Raw genomic sequence first — 14,813 nt, forward strand, 5'->3', positions numbered from 1 at the left:
CAACCAGATGTATCATGAGCCTACCTAGACATGATGTGCGCCTACATAAACGTAATGAAACAACCCCTTCCCATATGGATTGTACACGTCAATGTGACCTCTATAATATTCTCAATGAATGAAGGTTGATTTATTTGGCTATGGCCGGTTTATTGGATATGTCCTAGGGTAATAGTGGATGCAGTAGATTTTCATTGCCATTGAGGACTCTATCAGGCATTGAGTAATGTCTATTTGATATTGAGTCTGACTTCTCTTGTGATTTTCTAAGAACCCCTTCCAAAATTAGGATAGATCAACTTGTCTTTGTTCCTCCAACAAATTGAACTCATTTAGTTTATCATGAGGAAATGATCCCTTACGCTTAACTCCTCTAGGCATTGTTTTGGCCAAGGATTTCAAACTACCTGGCAATAGTTGTAGACAATCCCACAAGTAAAGCCTCTGGATTTTAGGCTTGTTACTTTTGTAGATTTTTATTTGGTACATGTGATGTTCCCTAATAATAGGTTTCACTATCCAATTATCATTCGTTATACTGAATGCTTCAATATAGCAAGATGCCACAAATCGGGAAACATTGTGGGAATAAATGTTTTTTGTGCCATTTAACTTGGCAAAGTACATTAACCCTTTGATGAAATTGTTTAACATGAGAGTGCTTCTTTCCTAGAAGGTCTTAGAATAGTACAAGCTTCCAATGAAGTAGATCACAGTATCATATTTTACTCCCATATATAGTATCTTCTACTTGAGCTTGTATGTTTATACATAATGATGTATGTGGTCCCATGAGGACACTATATCTCTACTTTGTGGCTTTTATTAATGACTACTCCAAGTACACCTCGGTGTATCTGTTGAAGGAAAAGTGAGAGTTGGCACCCTTTGTATAGATCGCCAAGGGGGTGGGGAGGGGGGGGAGGGAGGGAGGGAGAGGGAGGGAGTATATATCAAAGGAGTTTCATGTATATATGGCTAAAAGAGACATAAAACATCGATGTAGAGTACCTTATACACCTCAGCAAAATGGTGTTGGGGTTGAGAGAGGAAGAACAAATCTCTCATGGAGATGGCATGTTGCATGGTTAAAGGCTAGGATTTGCCTTCGTTAGAGGTAGTTATTTGTGCTACTTATGTGCTAAGCAGATGCCCCACCAAGGCCTTGCAGACAATTACCCCTTATGGAGATGGCATGTTGCATGGTTAAAGGCTAGGATTTGCCTCATGTTTTTTGGTTAGAGATAGTTATGTGCTAAACAGATGCCCACCAATTACCCCTTATAAAGCTAGAATGGCATGAAGCCCTATGTGGCTCATTTGTATGTTTTCGGTTGTCTTTCTTATACTCTTGTGCCTGAGCACAACAATGCAATTAGCTAGACAATAAGGTAATAAAACGTATTTTTGTGGGATATAGTTCATAATGCAAAGGGTATTAGACTTTACTATCTGGCCACAAAGTGGATTTTAGAGATGTCTTTGTTGAGAAGTTCATCCCATGCTTTTACATTTAAAAAATAGCAAAATGTATGCTCACAAAAGATCTTTGATATACTCCTATCTTTGTACAATGTCGAGAGCAGCCATATGTGGAACAAATCAATGTTCAAAAAGGTTTTGCAAATCAAACCATAATGGCTAAAAATCAGCTCAAGTATCATCCTACATATCAACCTATTGATGATGAGGCAATTATGAATGAGGAAAGGGTAACCATACAGGCGTCTAAGTGCTAAGGGTATTGCAAAATGGCTAGTGCATGCATTGCGGGGGGGAAAGCAAATTAGCTACTCCTTTACCTAGCAGGGCACATGCAGGTTCTCATTGCATCTTATTCTTTTGTGGATCATGCTCTCATTGCCAATAAATTCAATAAAGAGAAACATGTTTCCTTTAAGGAAACATAGGAAAATGATCATTGGGATGTAGGCCATGCAAGATGAGTACAACTCAATCCTCAAAAATGACACTTGGTATCTAACATATTTGACTTAGGATAAAAATGCCATTGGTATACAAAGTGGTTTTATAAGCTTAAGCATAAAGTTGTGTTAGCCTAGTTAGCCTAGAAGTCACTGGTGTGAACAACAGCCTTACACATAGGCACATTTTACCCTATGCTGGCAACGGTCTTTTCCTCGTGGGTGGTGAATACACTCTTTTATGTTAGCCACATTAGCCCTAGGGATAGTGCTTCTATTAGTACTCTTGTATTCCACTCATTTCTTATCGTTATCATCGAGTACTTTCCAACATTGAGCTTGATCTCTCTCGCTCTCTGAGCTTGTATGTCACTATGTGTGAGTGTGTACAACGTCTTCTCCCTCATCCAACATTGGTATTAGAGCTAAGGTTTACAGCCTCAATTTCAATGTCTTAGTTTTGGTGCGCGCACTTGACTGTCAGCAGTTGCCATCGACATTTGTGCCTCCTCCTGCCTCGATTTCCTACCATTGGCCTTGTCATTCTCCTCCTTGACATGGTTTCCTATTGGCTTTTCAAAGCTAATTCTAGAGCTTGGTTGCAAAGCCATTAGCTCCTTGCCATTAGTCTCTTAAGTGGTGAAACTTTGTGTACATTGCTGGTGTTTTACATCTACGCTGCCATACATCCATTCATCTTCGCCCCACCACAAGCCTGGGTAAGCTCTTGCACTTCTCACTTTACATAAATCTAGGGTTTCTACCTACTCTATACATTGGTCAACTTTTTCGCTACCGTACATTATGGCCAACCATTAACATTAGCACTACACTCAACACAACCTTTCGACATTGGATTTCGATTTTCGATATTCGCCAAGTTTTTCTATTTCAGCTGCTGCTGTTGATGTTGTTGTCCGAGTATTAGCATGTTTCTATTTCCGCTGTTGCTGCTGTTGATGTTGTTGTCTGAGTATTAGCATTTCTTTTGGCATTGGACTTCTGTGTCGTCGATTATGCTTGGTTAGCCATTAAGCTGCATCCATCAGCTTGGCCTGGTCTCAGCAAATTAGCCTTTGTCTTTTCTCAGTCATCACAGCACTTACACATTCAGTATTCCACTTTAGCCTCCTCAATTGTACTCAATTATTGATCAACCATTTAGTTGCTTCCGTCGATTTTACCCCGTCACAGCAACTAAACCTTCGACTTTGAGCTCACACCATCCAAATTCCTCATCCCCATCAATTGTATCAATTGGCTTTGCCCAGTCAACTGTTTAGCATTTGCCTTTCCCCATTCAACCATTCTACTTCAGGCATTCTGCACTAAAGCATTTGACTTCAACATTTAGCTATTCAACCATTTTGGCTTCAGCTTTGAGCATTCCGTGCTAGGCTTCATTCAGCCATTCGGCCATTTGGCTTCAGGCTCTTCACTTATAGCCCTCAACTTCAACCTTCAACATTCGATGCTCGGCTTTCCGCTTTCAACATTCGGCTAGGCTTTTCGCAGTCAACTTTCAACACTTGGCTTCTACATTCAACTTTCAGCCCCATCAATGTTCAGCATTTGATTGTGGCCTCTATGTCAATAGCTTAGAAATCAGCTTCTTTCAGTGCTCAACGTTCAACATTCAGCTTTCAGTCATCACCAGCATTTTACAGCTTCTGCACACCAATAGACATCTTTCAGTCCTTCAGCTATTCAGCATTCAACTCTTGGCAGGGTTTATCCATCAGTAGCACCTTTTTGCTTGGGCACCCTGCTTTTTGCATTCGTATTTTAGATGTCAGCCTTCGTCATTTGGTATTTGACTTTCAACTTCCGTCAGTTGATTCAGCTAGTCAATTCATCGGCATTTGGCTTTCAGCTTCCATTTGTTGATTTAGTCAACCAATTCAGTGTCCATCCACCGTCACACGATTCAAAATATGTATGTTAGCTGCATCACCTTCCGACCTTTTAATATGCTGATGACATGTCAGCTTTGGATCTGTTGACACGTCAACTTTGAAAATGCTAATGACACGTCAGCTTCTAACATGCTAACCTATTGATGCCACGTCAGCTTCCAACCTACTGACTTGCTGATGCTATGTTAGCTTCTGACTTGCTAACTCCATGTCAGTACATTTTGACCTCAAGATTCCGCAACCGATGCTGCCTCTACAACTTCCCACCTACAGATTACTGATTTGGTTATGTGTTTCTCATCTTGGTCACCCTAACTTTACCTCTCTTATGCAGTTACAACGTCAGCTTATGGTCTAGGAGTTGCCACCTATATAGCTCCCACACAAGCTCCTGACATTGCAGACCAATTATATAGGGGGGAATACTTGTCACATGTAGGATTATTAGTTGTTGGTTCATCTGATGCAGAATTTCATAATGCTACTATGCCTGACGTTGATCCTGGAGATGATCCGTACTCTGAATCTGGATTGTCATTTGGTGCTATGCCTGACATTGATCTTGGTGATGCTCTGTCCTCAACTGATTATGCTTTATAGTAGTTGTTGTACACAAAATTATCTCTATGCCTTTTGCATTTGAGGGGGGACACATGATGTGTATTGTTGGTCTCCTACGATCACTTATGCACTTGACCTCTCAGTTGTGCTCTATCTTGGAGACATACCTATTTACAGTGATGTTTACTTTTGCTGAGATGTGTTACCTATGGTGAACCAGCTCCTTGTTTGAGTTGCCTCACCTTTGCAGCTCATTGACATGGATGCTAATGGAGGTAGACTATTGCATTATTTTATTTGGTTTCCTTGTCACTATGCATTATTCTGGGTTTCTTTACATCAATTTGTGTGGGATTATGCATCCTTTTTGCGTTGCCATGCTGAGAGGTTGCTTTATACTCTCATGGTCTGGTTGGATATATGCCTTCTTATCCCCACTTGTCAGATTTATTCTATGAACCCACTCCATTGTTGATTCCACCTTGTTGGCTTGTCCATTGACACACGTTATTTTCAAATGTATTGGCATTCAGCAGACATTAACATCTTATCTCTTGCTATTGTTCATAGTGCTCACATTATATGTTTCTTACTGACTCAACTAAGCTTGTTTTGGCTCTGAATCAATCCTCTACTGCTACTTCCATTCAATTAGATGTATTAGCCCAACTTTCCCATATTTCTCTAAATGCCATGGGGGGGGGAGGGGAGGGGGGGAGGGAGGGAGGGAGAGGGAGGGAGTATATATCAAAGGAGTTTCATGTATATATGGCTAAAAGAGACATAAAACATCGATGTAGAGTACCTTATACACCTTAGGAAAATGGTGTTGGGGTTGAGAGAGGAAGAACAAATCTCTCATGGAGATGGCATGTTGCATGGTTAAAGGCTAGGATTTGCCTTGGTTAGAGGTAGTTATTTGTGCTACTTATGTGCTAAACAGATGCCCCACCAAGGCCTTGCAGACAATTACCCCTTATGGAGATGGCATGTTGCATGGTTAAAGGCTAGGATTTGCCTCATGTTTTTTGGTTAGAGATAGTTATGTGCTAAACAAATGCCCACCAATTACCCCTTATAAAGCTAGAATGGCATGAAGCCCTATGTGGCTCATTTGTATGTTTTCGGTTGTCTTTCTTATACTCTTGTGCCTGAGCACAACAATGGGGGGATTTTTTTGCATGATTTTTTTGCCAAGATTTTTGGAGCAATGAACAAGGAGTCCGAGCTTTGCAAAGGACCATGAAGTTACTATGAGCTTTGTAAAGGACCAAGAACTTACTTGCATATAAATAACAAGCTTTGAAAGATCAACAATATAAATTTCAGTCTTTTAAAGATCTAGTCCATAAAAATATTAATTACAAAGTCTTTTGATCCACATCATACTTATTGATATAATTACATATATATATATACCTATCTAAATTCATGCACCGCATACATATACACATACAAAATATACATATACATACATACATGCAAGAGCTACCTACATACTAACATATATACATACATACATACATACATACTTTCTTACTTACTTAAATATAAAAAACAATCCTTTAAAGATAAAAAATGTATATATCGATCTTTAAAGTTCCAAACCATGAAAATCTCGATTACAAAGTCTTTTGATCCACATCATACTTATTGATATAATTATATATATACATATATCTACCTAAATTCATACACCTCGTACATATACATATACATACATACATACAAGAGCTACCTACACATAGCACTAACATATATACATACATTACATACATACTTTCTTACTTACTTAAATATATAACACAGTCTTTTAAAGATCAAAAATGTATATTGTTGAAATATACAAGTGAATAGGGTTTGTGCAGGAACAAGCCCTTGGTTAAAGGCTGTAAAAGAGAATCTGTAAATGTGAGAGAACCTGTGAAAAGCTGAGAAGAATCTACTGGGAGAGAATAAAGGGTAGCATGAGAAGATTTAGGAAGTGTGGAGATATTCTGGGAGATATTCTGGGAAAAGTGAAGAGGTGGAGAGAATGAAGCAAAAGAGGTGGAGATATTCTGGGAGAGGTGGAGTGAATCAAGGAGAAATCAATGAGATTTGATGCTTGGATGTAAACTCTATAAATTGAGGCATTGGCCTAATGAGAATTTGCTGGTTTTTGATTATCCATGCCTACATTAAGCTATTTGTTAATTACTCACTAATCATATCTTAATTATTTACTAATCACTTTATTAATGATATTGATTCTAGCATTTTATCCACCATAGCTCATCACATTGCTTTAATTTCAACATGGTATCAGAGCCATGCCTAGAATCCATCATGTTTATGAGCCCATTATCTAATTAATTAGGATAAGTAGATAATTAGAAATTAATCAAATTTTTAGTTATTTTTCAACTCACATCTATACCCGCAGCTGGTGGAGGAGCTCCCTCTCCTTGCACACATCAAATTAGCCCAAACCCTTCTAGCCCAACATAGCTATCTCATTGCTACTCAAGCTCATCAAATCAGCGCAGCAAACCGCCGACGGGTTCAGGAGAAATCGCGTTTTTCCAAGGCACCTTTTTCTGAGTGAAAAATGAGATCTTCTCTTCCACACATCAAATGGGTCTAATTCCTCTTAGCCCCGGGGGTTTTCGCATGCTCTACAAGCTGGTGAAGACAGAATTCAATTTGATCAAGTCTACAATGAGATCCAAGCTCTTCATCAAATCTGCAACAAGTGACTTTGGTAAAACAGAGATTAAGCATTCAATGTTTGGTCAAATCTTGTGTTTCTTGGCTTAATCCTCTACTAGACTCATTGCTATTGATGGCTTTGAAAGCATTTGAGCTCATTTGAAGTGTAAGGCCCCAGAATTGGACTCCCCACATACTCTGTTTTTTGCACACAAAATAGTGGATTAATTTATTAATCAATAATTAATCAATGCTAATCACTATATTTGGTGCAATTGAGGGTTAAAATTAACCATTAGGTATCTAATATATAGATCCCTATAACTTCAGATTGCAATTCGGAGTTGGTTTGATACTCCAATCATTCCGTACAAATTGGTTACCCTTGATTTAATGTAATTTCTGGTGATTTTATGCTGATAAATTTGTTGTAATCATCTCTTAAACACCAGATTGAGTTGTAAAAGGATAGACACTGCCCTTGAATCTTGAAATTGGATCAAGAGGTAAGACCCCCTTCACATCATCATGAGTACAATACAAGAAATAGCCAAATTTAATGGGGAGCAGTTTTACACATGGCAGACAAAAACCATGTATTTGCTCATGAGGAAAAATCTGTGGGGGCTAGTTGAGGGAAGAGATGAATGCCTAGAAGTGAGAGGGGAAAATGAGTGGAAGATCAGGAATGAAAAAGCATTGGGACTTATTGCACTCAGTTTAAATGATGAAATCATTCATCACATCACAGGGATACAATGGGCAAAAGATGCATGGGATGAACTCAATAAATTATTTGGCACACAAGCTAAAAATTCAAAGATAAATCTGTTAATGCAATTCTACAAATTGGATATGAAGGAAAGTGAACCTTTAATCACACGCTTGAATAGATATAAAAGCATTAAGCAACAGCTGGCAACTATTGGCAAAAAGGTAGAAGATGATGAGGCACTAGCAGTGCTTCTGAAGAGTGTGGACAAAGGTGAATATGAAAACATTGTAGCAACACTAAAGAATGTACCTGAATTGAAGCTACACGAAAAAAAGCCTAGCCAGCATAGGGTAAAATGTGCCTGTGTGTAAGGCTGTTCACACCAGTGACTTCTAGGCTAACTAGGCTAACACAACTTTATGCTTAAGCTTATAAAACCACTTTGTATACCAATGGCATTTTTATCCTAAGTCAAATATGTTAGATACCAAGTGTCATTTTTGAGGATTGAGTTGTAATCTTGCATGGCCTGCATGGCCATGCAAGATTGAGTTGTAATCTTGATTGAGTTGTAATCTTGCATGGCCTGCATCCAAATGATCATTTTCCTATGTTTCCTTAAAGGAAACATGTTTCTCTTTATTGAATTTATTGGCAATGAGAGCAGGATCCACAAAAGAATAAGATGCAATGAGAACCTACATGTGCCGTGCGAGGTAAAGGAGTAGCTAATGCTTTCCCCCCGCAATGCATGCACTAGCCATTTTGCAATACCCTTAGCACTTAGACGCCTGTATGGTCACCCTTTCCTCATTCATAATTGCCTCATCATCAATAGGTTGATATGTAGGATGATACTTGAGCTGATTTTTAGCCATTATGGTTTGATTTGCAAAACCTTTTTGAACATTGATTTGTTCCACATATGGCTGCTCTCGACATAAAACTCCTTTGATATATACTGCCTCCCTCTCCCTCCCTCCCTCCCCCCCCCATGGCATTTAGAACAATATGGGAAAGTTGGGCTACTATATCTAATTGAATGGAAGTAGCAGTAGAGGATTGATTCAGAGCCAAAACAAGCTTAGCTGAGTCCGCAAGAAAAACATATAATGTGAGCACTATGAACAATAGCAAGATATAAGATGTCAATGTCTGCTAAATGCCAATACATTTGAAAATAACGTGTGTCAATGGACAAGCCAAAAAGGTGGAATCAACAATAGAGTGGGTTAATAGAATAAATCTGACAAGTGGGGACAAGAAGGCATATATCCAACTAGACCATGAGAGTATAAAGCAACCTCTCAGCATGGCAACGCAAAAAGGATGCATAATCCCACACAAATTGATGTAAAGAAACCCTGAATAATGCATAGTGACAAGGAAACCAAGTAAAATAATGCAATAGTCTGACTCCATTAGCATCCATGTCAATGAGCTGCAAAGTGAGGCAACTCAAACAAGGAGCTGGTTCACCATAGGTAATACATCTCAGCAAAAGTAAACATCACTGTAAATAGGTATGTCTCCAAGACAGAGCACAACTAAGAGGTCAAGTGCATAAGTGATCGTAGGAGACCAATAATACACATCATGTGTCCCCCCTCAAATGCAAAAGGCATAGAGATAATTTTGTGTACAACAACTACTATAAAGCATAATCAGTTGAGGACAGAGCATCACCAAGATCAATGTCAAGCATAGCACCAAATGAGCTAAGATATAGATTTTGAATCATGTGACGAGGATGGATGGACACTGAATTGGTTGACTAAATCAACTAATGGAATCTGAAAGCCAAATGTCGATGAATTGACTAGCTGAATCAACTGACGGAAGTTGAAGGTCAAATGCCAAATGACGAAGGCTAACATCTGAAATCCAAATGCCGAAAGGCGAGAGATTTGTTCTTCCTCTCTCAACCCTAACACCATTTGGTGAGGTGTATAAGGTACTCTACATTGATGTTTTATGTCTCTTTTAGCCATATATAAATGAAACTCCTTTGATATATACTCTCTCCCTCTCCCTCCCTCCCTCTCCCTCCCTCCCTCCCCCCCATGGCATTTAGAGCACTATGGGAAAGTTGGGCTATTACATCTAATTGAATGAAAGTAGCAGTAGAGGATTGATTCAGAGCCAAAACAAGCTTAGCTGAGTCAGTAAGAAACATATAATGTGAGCATTGTGAACAATAGCAAGAGATAAGATGTCAATGTCTGCTAAATGCCAATACATTTGAAAATAACGTGTGTCAATGGATAATACAACAAGGTGGAATCAATAATGGAGTGGGTTAATAGAATAAATCTGACAACTGGGGACAAGAAGGCATATATCCAACCAGACCATGAGAGTATAAAGCAACCTCTCAGCATGGCAACGCAAAAAGGATGCATAATCCCACACAAATTGATGTAAAGAAACCCTGAATAATGCATAGTGACAAGGAAACCAAGTAAAATAATGTAATAGTCTGACTCCATTAGCATCCATGTCAATGAGCTGCAAAGTGAGGCAACTCAAACAAGGAGCTGGTTCACCATAGGTAATACATCTCAGCAAAAGTAAACATCACTGTAAATAGGTATGTCTCCAAGACAGAGCACAACTGAGAGGTCAACTGCATAAGTGATCGTAGTAGGAGACCAACAATACACATCATGTGTCCCCCCTCAAATGCAAAAGGCATAGAGATAATTTTGTGTACAACAACTACTATAAAGCATAATCAGTTGAGGACAGGGCATCACCAAGATCAATGTCAGGCATAGTACCAAATGACAATCCTAATTCAGAGTACAGATCATCTCCAGGATCAACGCCAGGCATAGTAGCATTATGCAATTCTACATCAGATGAACCAACAACTAACAATCCTACATGTGACAAGTATTCCCCCTGTATAATCGGTCCGCAATGTCAGGAGCTTGTGTGGGAGCTATATAGGTGGCAACCCCTGGACCATAAGCTGACGTTGTAATTGCATAAGAGAGGTAAAGTTAGGGTGACCAAGATGAGAAACACATAACCAAATCAGTAATCTGTAGGTGGGAAGTTGTAGAGGAGGCAGAATCGATTGCAGAATCTTGAGGTCAAAATGTACTGACATGGAGTTAGCAAGTCAGAAGCTAACATAGCATCAGCAAGTCAGCAGGTTGGAAGCTGACGTGGCATCAATAGGTTAGCATGTTAGAAGCTGACGTGTCATTAGCATTTTCAAAGTTGACGTGTCAACAGATCCAAAGCTGACATGTCATCAGCATATTCGAAGGACGGAAGGTGATGCAGCTAACATACAAATTTTGAATCGTGTGACGAGGATGGATGGACACAGAATTGGTTGACTAAATCAACTAATGGAAGCTGAAAGCCAAATGACGATGAATTGACTAGCTGAATCAACTGACGGAAGTTGAAAGTCAAATGCCAAATGACGAAGGCTGACATCTGAAATCCGAATACTAAAAGCAGGGTGCCCAAGCAGAAAGGTGCTGTTGATGGATAAACCCTGCCAAGAGTTAAATGCTGAATAGGTGAAGGACTGAAAGCTATCTATTGGTGAGAAGCTGCAATCAAATGTAGAATGCTGGTGGCTGAAAGCTGAATGTTGAATGTTGAGCACTGAAAAAAGCTGATTTCTAAGCTATTGACGTAGAGGACACAATCAAATGCTGAACATTGATGGGGCTGAAAGTTGAATGTAGAAGCCAAGTGTTGAAAGTTGACTGCGAAAAGCCTAGCTGAATGTTGAAAGCGGAAAGCCGAGCATCGAATGTTGAAGGTTGAAGCTGAGGGCTATAAGTGAAAAGCCTGAAGCCAAATGCATTGGCCTTGTCATTCTCCTCCTTGACATGGTCACCTATTGGCTTTTCAAAGCTGATTCTAGAGCTTGGTTGCAAAGCCATTAGCTCCTTGCCATTAGTTTCTTAAGTGGTGAAACTTGGTGTACATTGCTGGTGTTTTACATCTACGCTGCCATACATCCATTCATCTTTGCCACCATAAGCCTGGGTAAGCTCTTGCACTTCTCACTTTACATAAATCTAGGGTTTCTACCTACTCGATACATTGGCCATCTTTTTCGCTACCGTACATTATGGCCAACCATTAACATTAGCACTACACTCAGCACAAGCTTTCGGCATTGGATTTCGACATTCGCCAAGCTTTTCTATTTCTGCTACTCTTGATGTTGTTGTCTGAGTATTAGCATTTCTTTTGGCATTGGACTTCTGTGTCGTCGATTATGCTTGGTTGGTCATTAAGCTGCATCTGTCAGCTTGGCCTAGTCTCACCAAATTAGCCTTTGTCTTTTCTCAGTCATCATAGCACTTACACATTCAGTAGTCCACTTTAGCCTCCTCAATTGTACTCAATTATTGATCAATAATTGTACTCAATTATTGATCAACCATTCATTTGCTTCCGTCGATTTTACCCCGTCACTCACAGCAAATAAACCTTCGACTTTAAGCTCACAGCATCCAAATTCCTCGTCCCCATCAGTTGTATCAATTGGCTTTGCCCAGTCAACTATTTAGCATTTGCCTTTCCTCATTCAACCATTCTACTTCAGGCATTCTGCATTAAAGCATTTGACTTCAACATTTAGCTATTCAACCATTTTGGCTTCAACTTTGAGCATTCCTGCTTGGCTTCATTCAGCCATTCGGCCATTTGGCTTTAGGGTTTCTCACTTATAGCCCTCAGCTTCAACCTTCAACATTCGATGCTCGGCTTTCCGCTTTCAACATTCGGCTAGGCTTTTCGCAGTCAACTTTCAACACTTGGCTTCCACATTCAACTTTCAGCCCCATCAATGTTCAGCATTTGATTGTGGCCTCTACGTCAATAGCTTAGCAATCAGCTTCTTTCAGTGCTCAACGTTCAACATTCAGCTTTCAGCCCCACGAGCATTCTACATTTGATTGCAGCTTCTGCACCAATAGACAGCTTTCAGTCCTTCAGCTATTCCGCATTCAACTCTTGGCAGGGTTTATCCATCAGCAGCACCTTTCTGCTTTGGGCACCCTGCTTTCAGCATTCAGATTTCAGATGTCAGCCTTCGTCATTTGGCATTTGACTTTCGATTTCCGTCAGTTGATTCGGCTAGTCAATTCATCGGCATTTGGCTTGCAGCTTCCATTAGTTGATTTAGTCAACCAATTCAGTGTCCATCCACCGTCACACGATTCAAAATCTGTATGTTACCTGCATCACCTTCCGACCTTCGAATATGCTGATGACATGTCAGCTTTGGATCTGTTGACATGTCAACTTTAAAAATGCTAATGACACGTCAGCTTCTAACATGCTAACCTATTGATGCCACGTCAGCTTCCAACCTGCTGACTTGCTGATGCTATGTTAGCTTCTGACTTGCTAACTTCATGTCAGTACATTTTGACCTCAAGATTCTGCAACCGCTTCTGCCTCTACAACTTCCCACCTATAGATTACTGATTTGGTTATGTGTTTCTCATCTTGGTCACCCTAACTTTACCTCTCTTATGCAGTTACAACGTCAGCTTATGGTCCAGGATTTGCCACCTATATAGCTCCCACACAAGCTCCTGACATTGCGGACCGATTATACAGGGGGGAATACTTGTCACATGTAGGATTGTTAGTTGTTGGTTCATATGATGCAGAATTGCATAATGCTACTATGCTTGACGTTGATCCTGGAGATGATCCGTACTTTGAGTCTGGATTGTCATTTGGTGCTATGCCTGACATTGATCTTGGTGATGCTCTGTCCTCAACAACTGATTATGCTTTATAGTAGTTGTTGTACACAAAATTATCTCTATGCCTTTTGCATTTGAGGGGGGACACATGATGTGTATTGTTGGTCTCCTACGATCACTTATGCACTCGACCTCTCAGTTGTGCTCTTTCTTGGAGACATACCTATTTACAATGATGTTTACTTTTGCTAAGATGTATTACCTATGGTGAACCAGCTCGTTGTTTGAGTTGCCTCACTTTGCAGCTCATTGACATGGATGCTAATGGAGTCAGACTATTGCATTATTTTACTTGGTTTCCTTGTCACTGCATTATTCAGGGTTTCTTTACATCAATTTGTGTGGGATTATGCATCCTTTTTGCGTTGCCATGCTGAGAGGTTGCTTTATACTCTCATGGTCTGGTTGGATATATGCCTTCTTGTCCCCACTTGTCAGATTTATTCTATTAACCCACTCCATTGTTGATTCCACCTTGTTGGCTTGTCCATTGACACACGTTATTTTCAGATGTATTGGCATTCAGCAGACATTGACATCTTATCTCTTGCTATTGTTCACACAGTGCTCACATTATATGTTTCTTGCTGACTCAGCTAAGCTTGTTTTGGCTTGCAATCAATCCTATGCTGCTACTTCCATTCAATTAGATGTAGTAGCCCAACTTTCCCATATTGCTCTAAATGCCTGGGGGGGGAGGGGGAGGGAGGGAGGGGAGGGAGGGGAGGGGAGGGAGGGAGGGAGGGAGGGAGAGGCAGGGAGTATATATCAAAGGAGTTTCATGTAGAGACATAAAACATCAATGTAGAGTACCTTATACGCCTCAGTAAAATGGTGTTGGGGTTTTTTCCCCATGTGAACACACTCGTGTGTTAGCCACATCAGCCCTAGGGCTAGGGCTTCTATTAGTACTCTTTATTCCACTCATTTCTATCATCAAGTATTTTCCAACAACGAGCTTCATCTCTCTCACTCTCTGAGGTTGTCTATCATTGTGTGTGCATGTGTGTCTGTGTCTGTGTGAGTGTGCAGAGCATCTTCTCCCTCATCCAACAAGATGATGGTAAGGTTGATCACTATAAGGCAAGGCTTTTTTCAAAGGGTTATGCTCAAGAGAAGGGCATAGATTATGATGAGACCTTTGCACCCACACATGTACATCAATTTTTATCACTAGGCGTGCCTTCTTGAATGGTGACTTACTTGAGGAGGTTTATGTATCTCAAGCTCATGCTTTTGTTGAGAAGGG

This window comes from Cibotium barometz, chromosome 16, assembly GCF_041138505.1.
Source record: "Cibotium barometz isolate CiBa-2024 chromosome 16, ASM4113850v1, whole genome shotgun sequence".
Taxonomy (NCBI): Eukaryota; Viridiplantae; Streptophyta; class Polypodiopsida; order Cyatheales; family Cibotiaceae; genus Cibotium; species Cibotium barometz.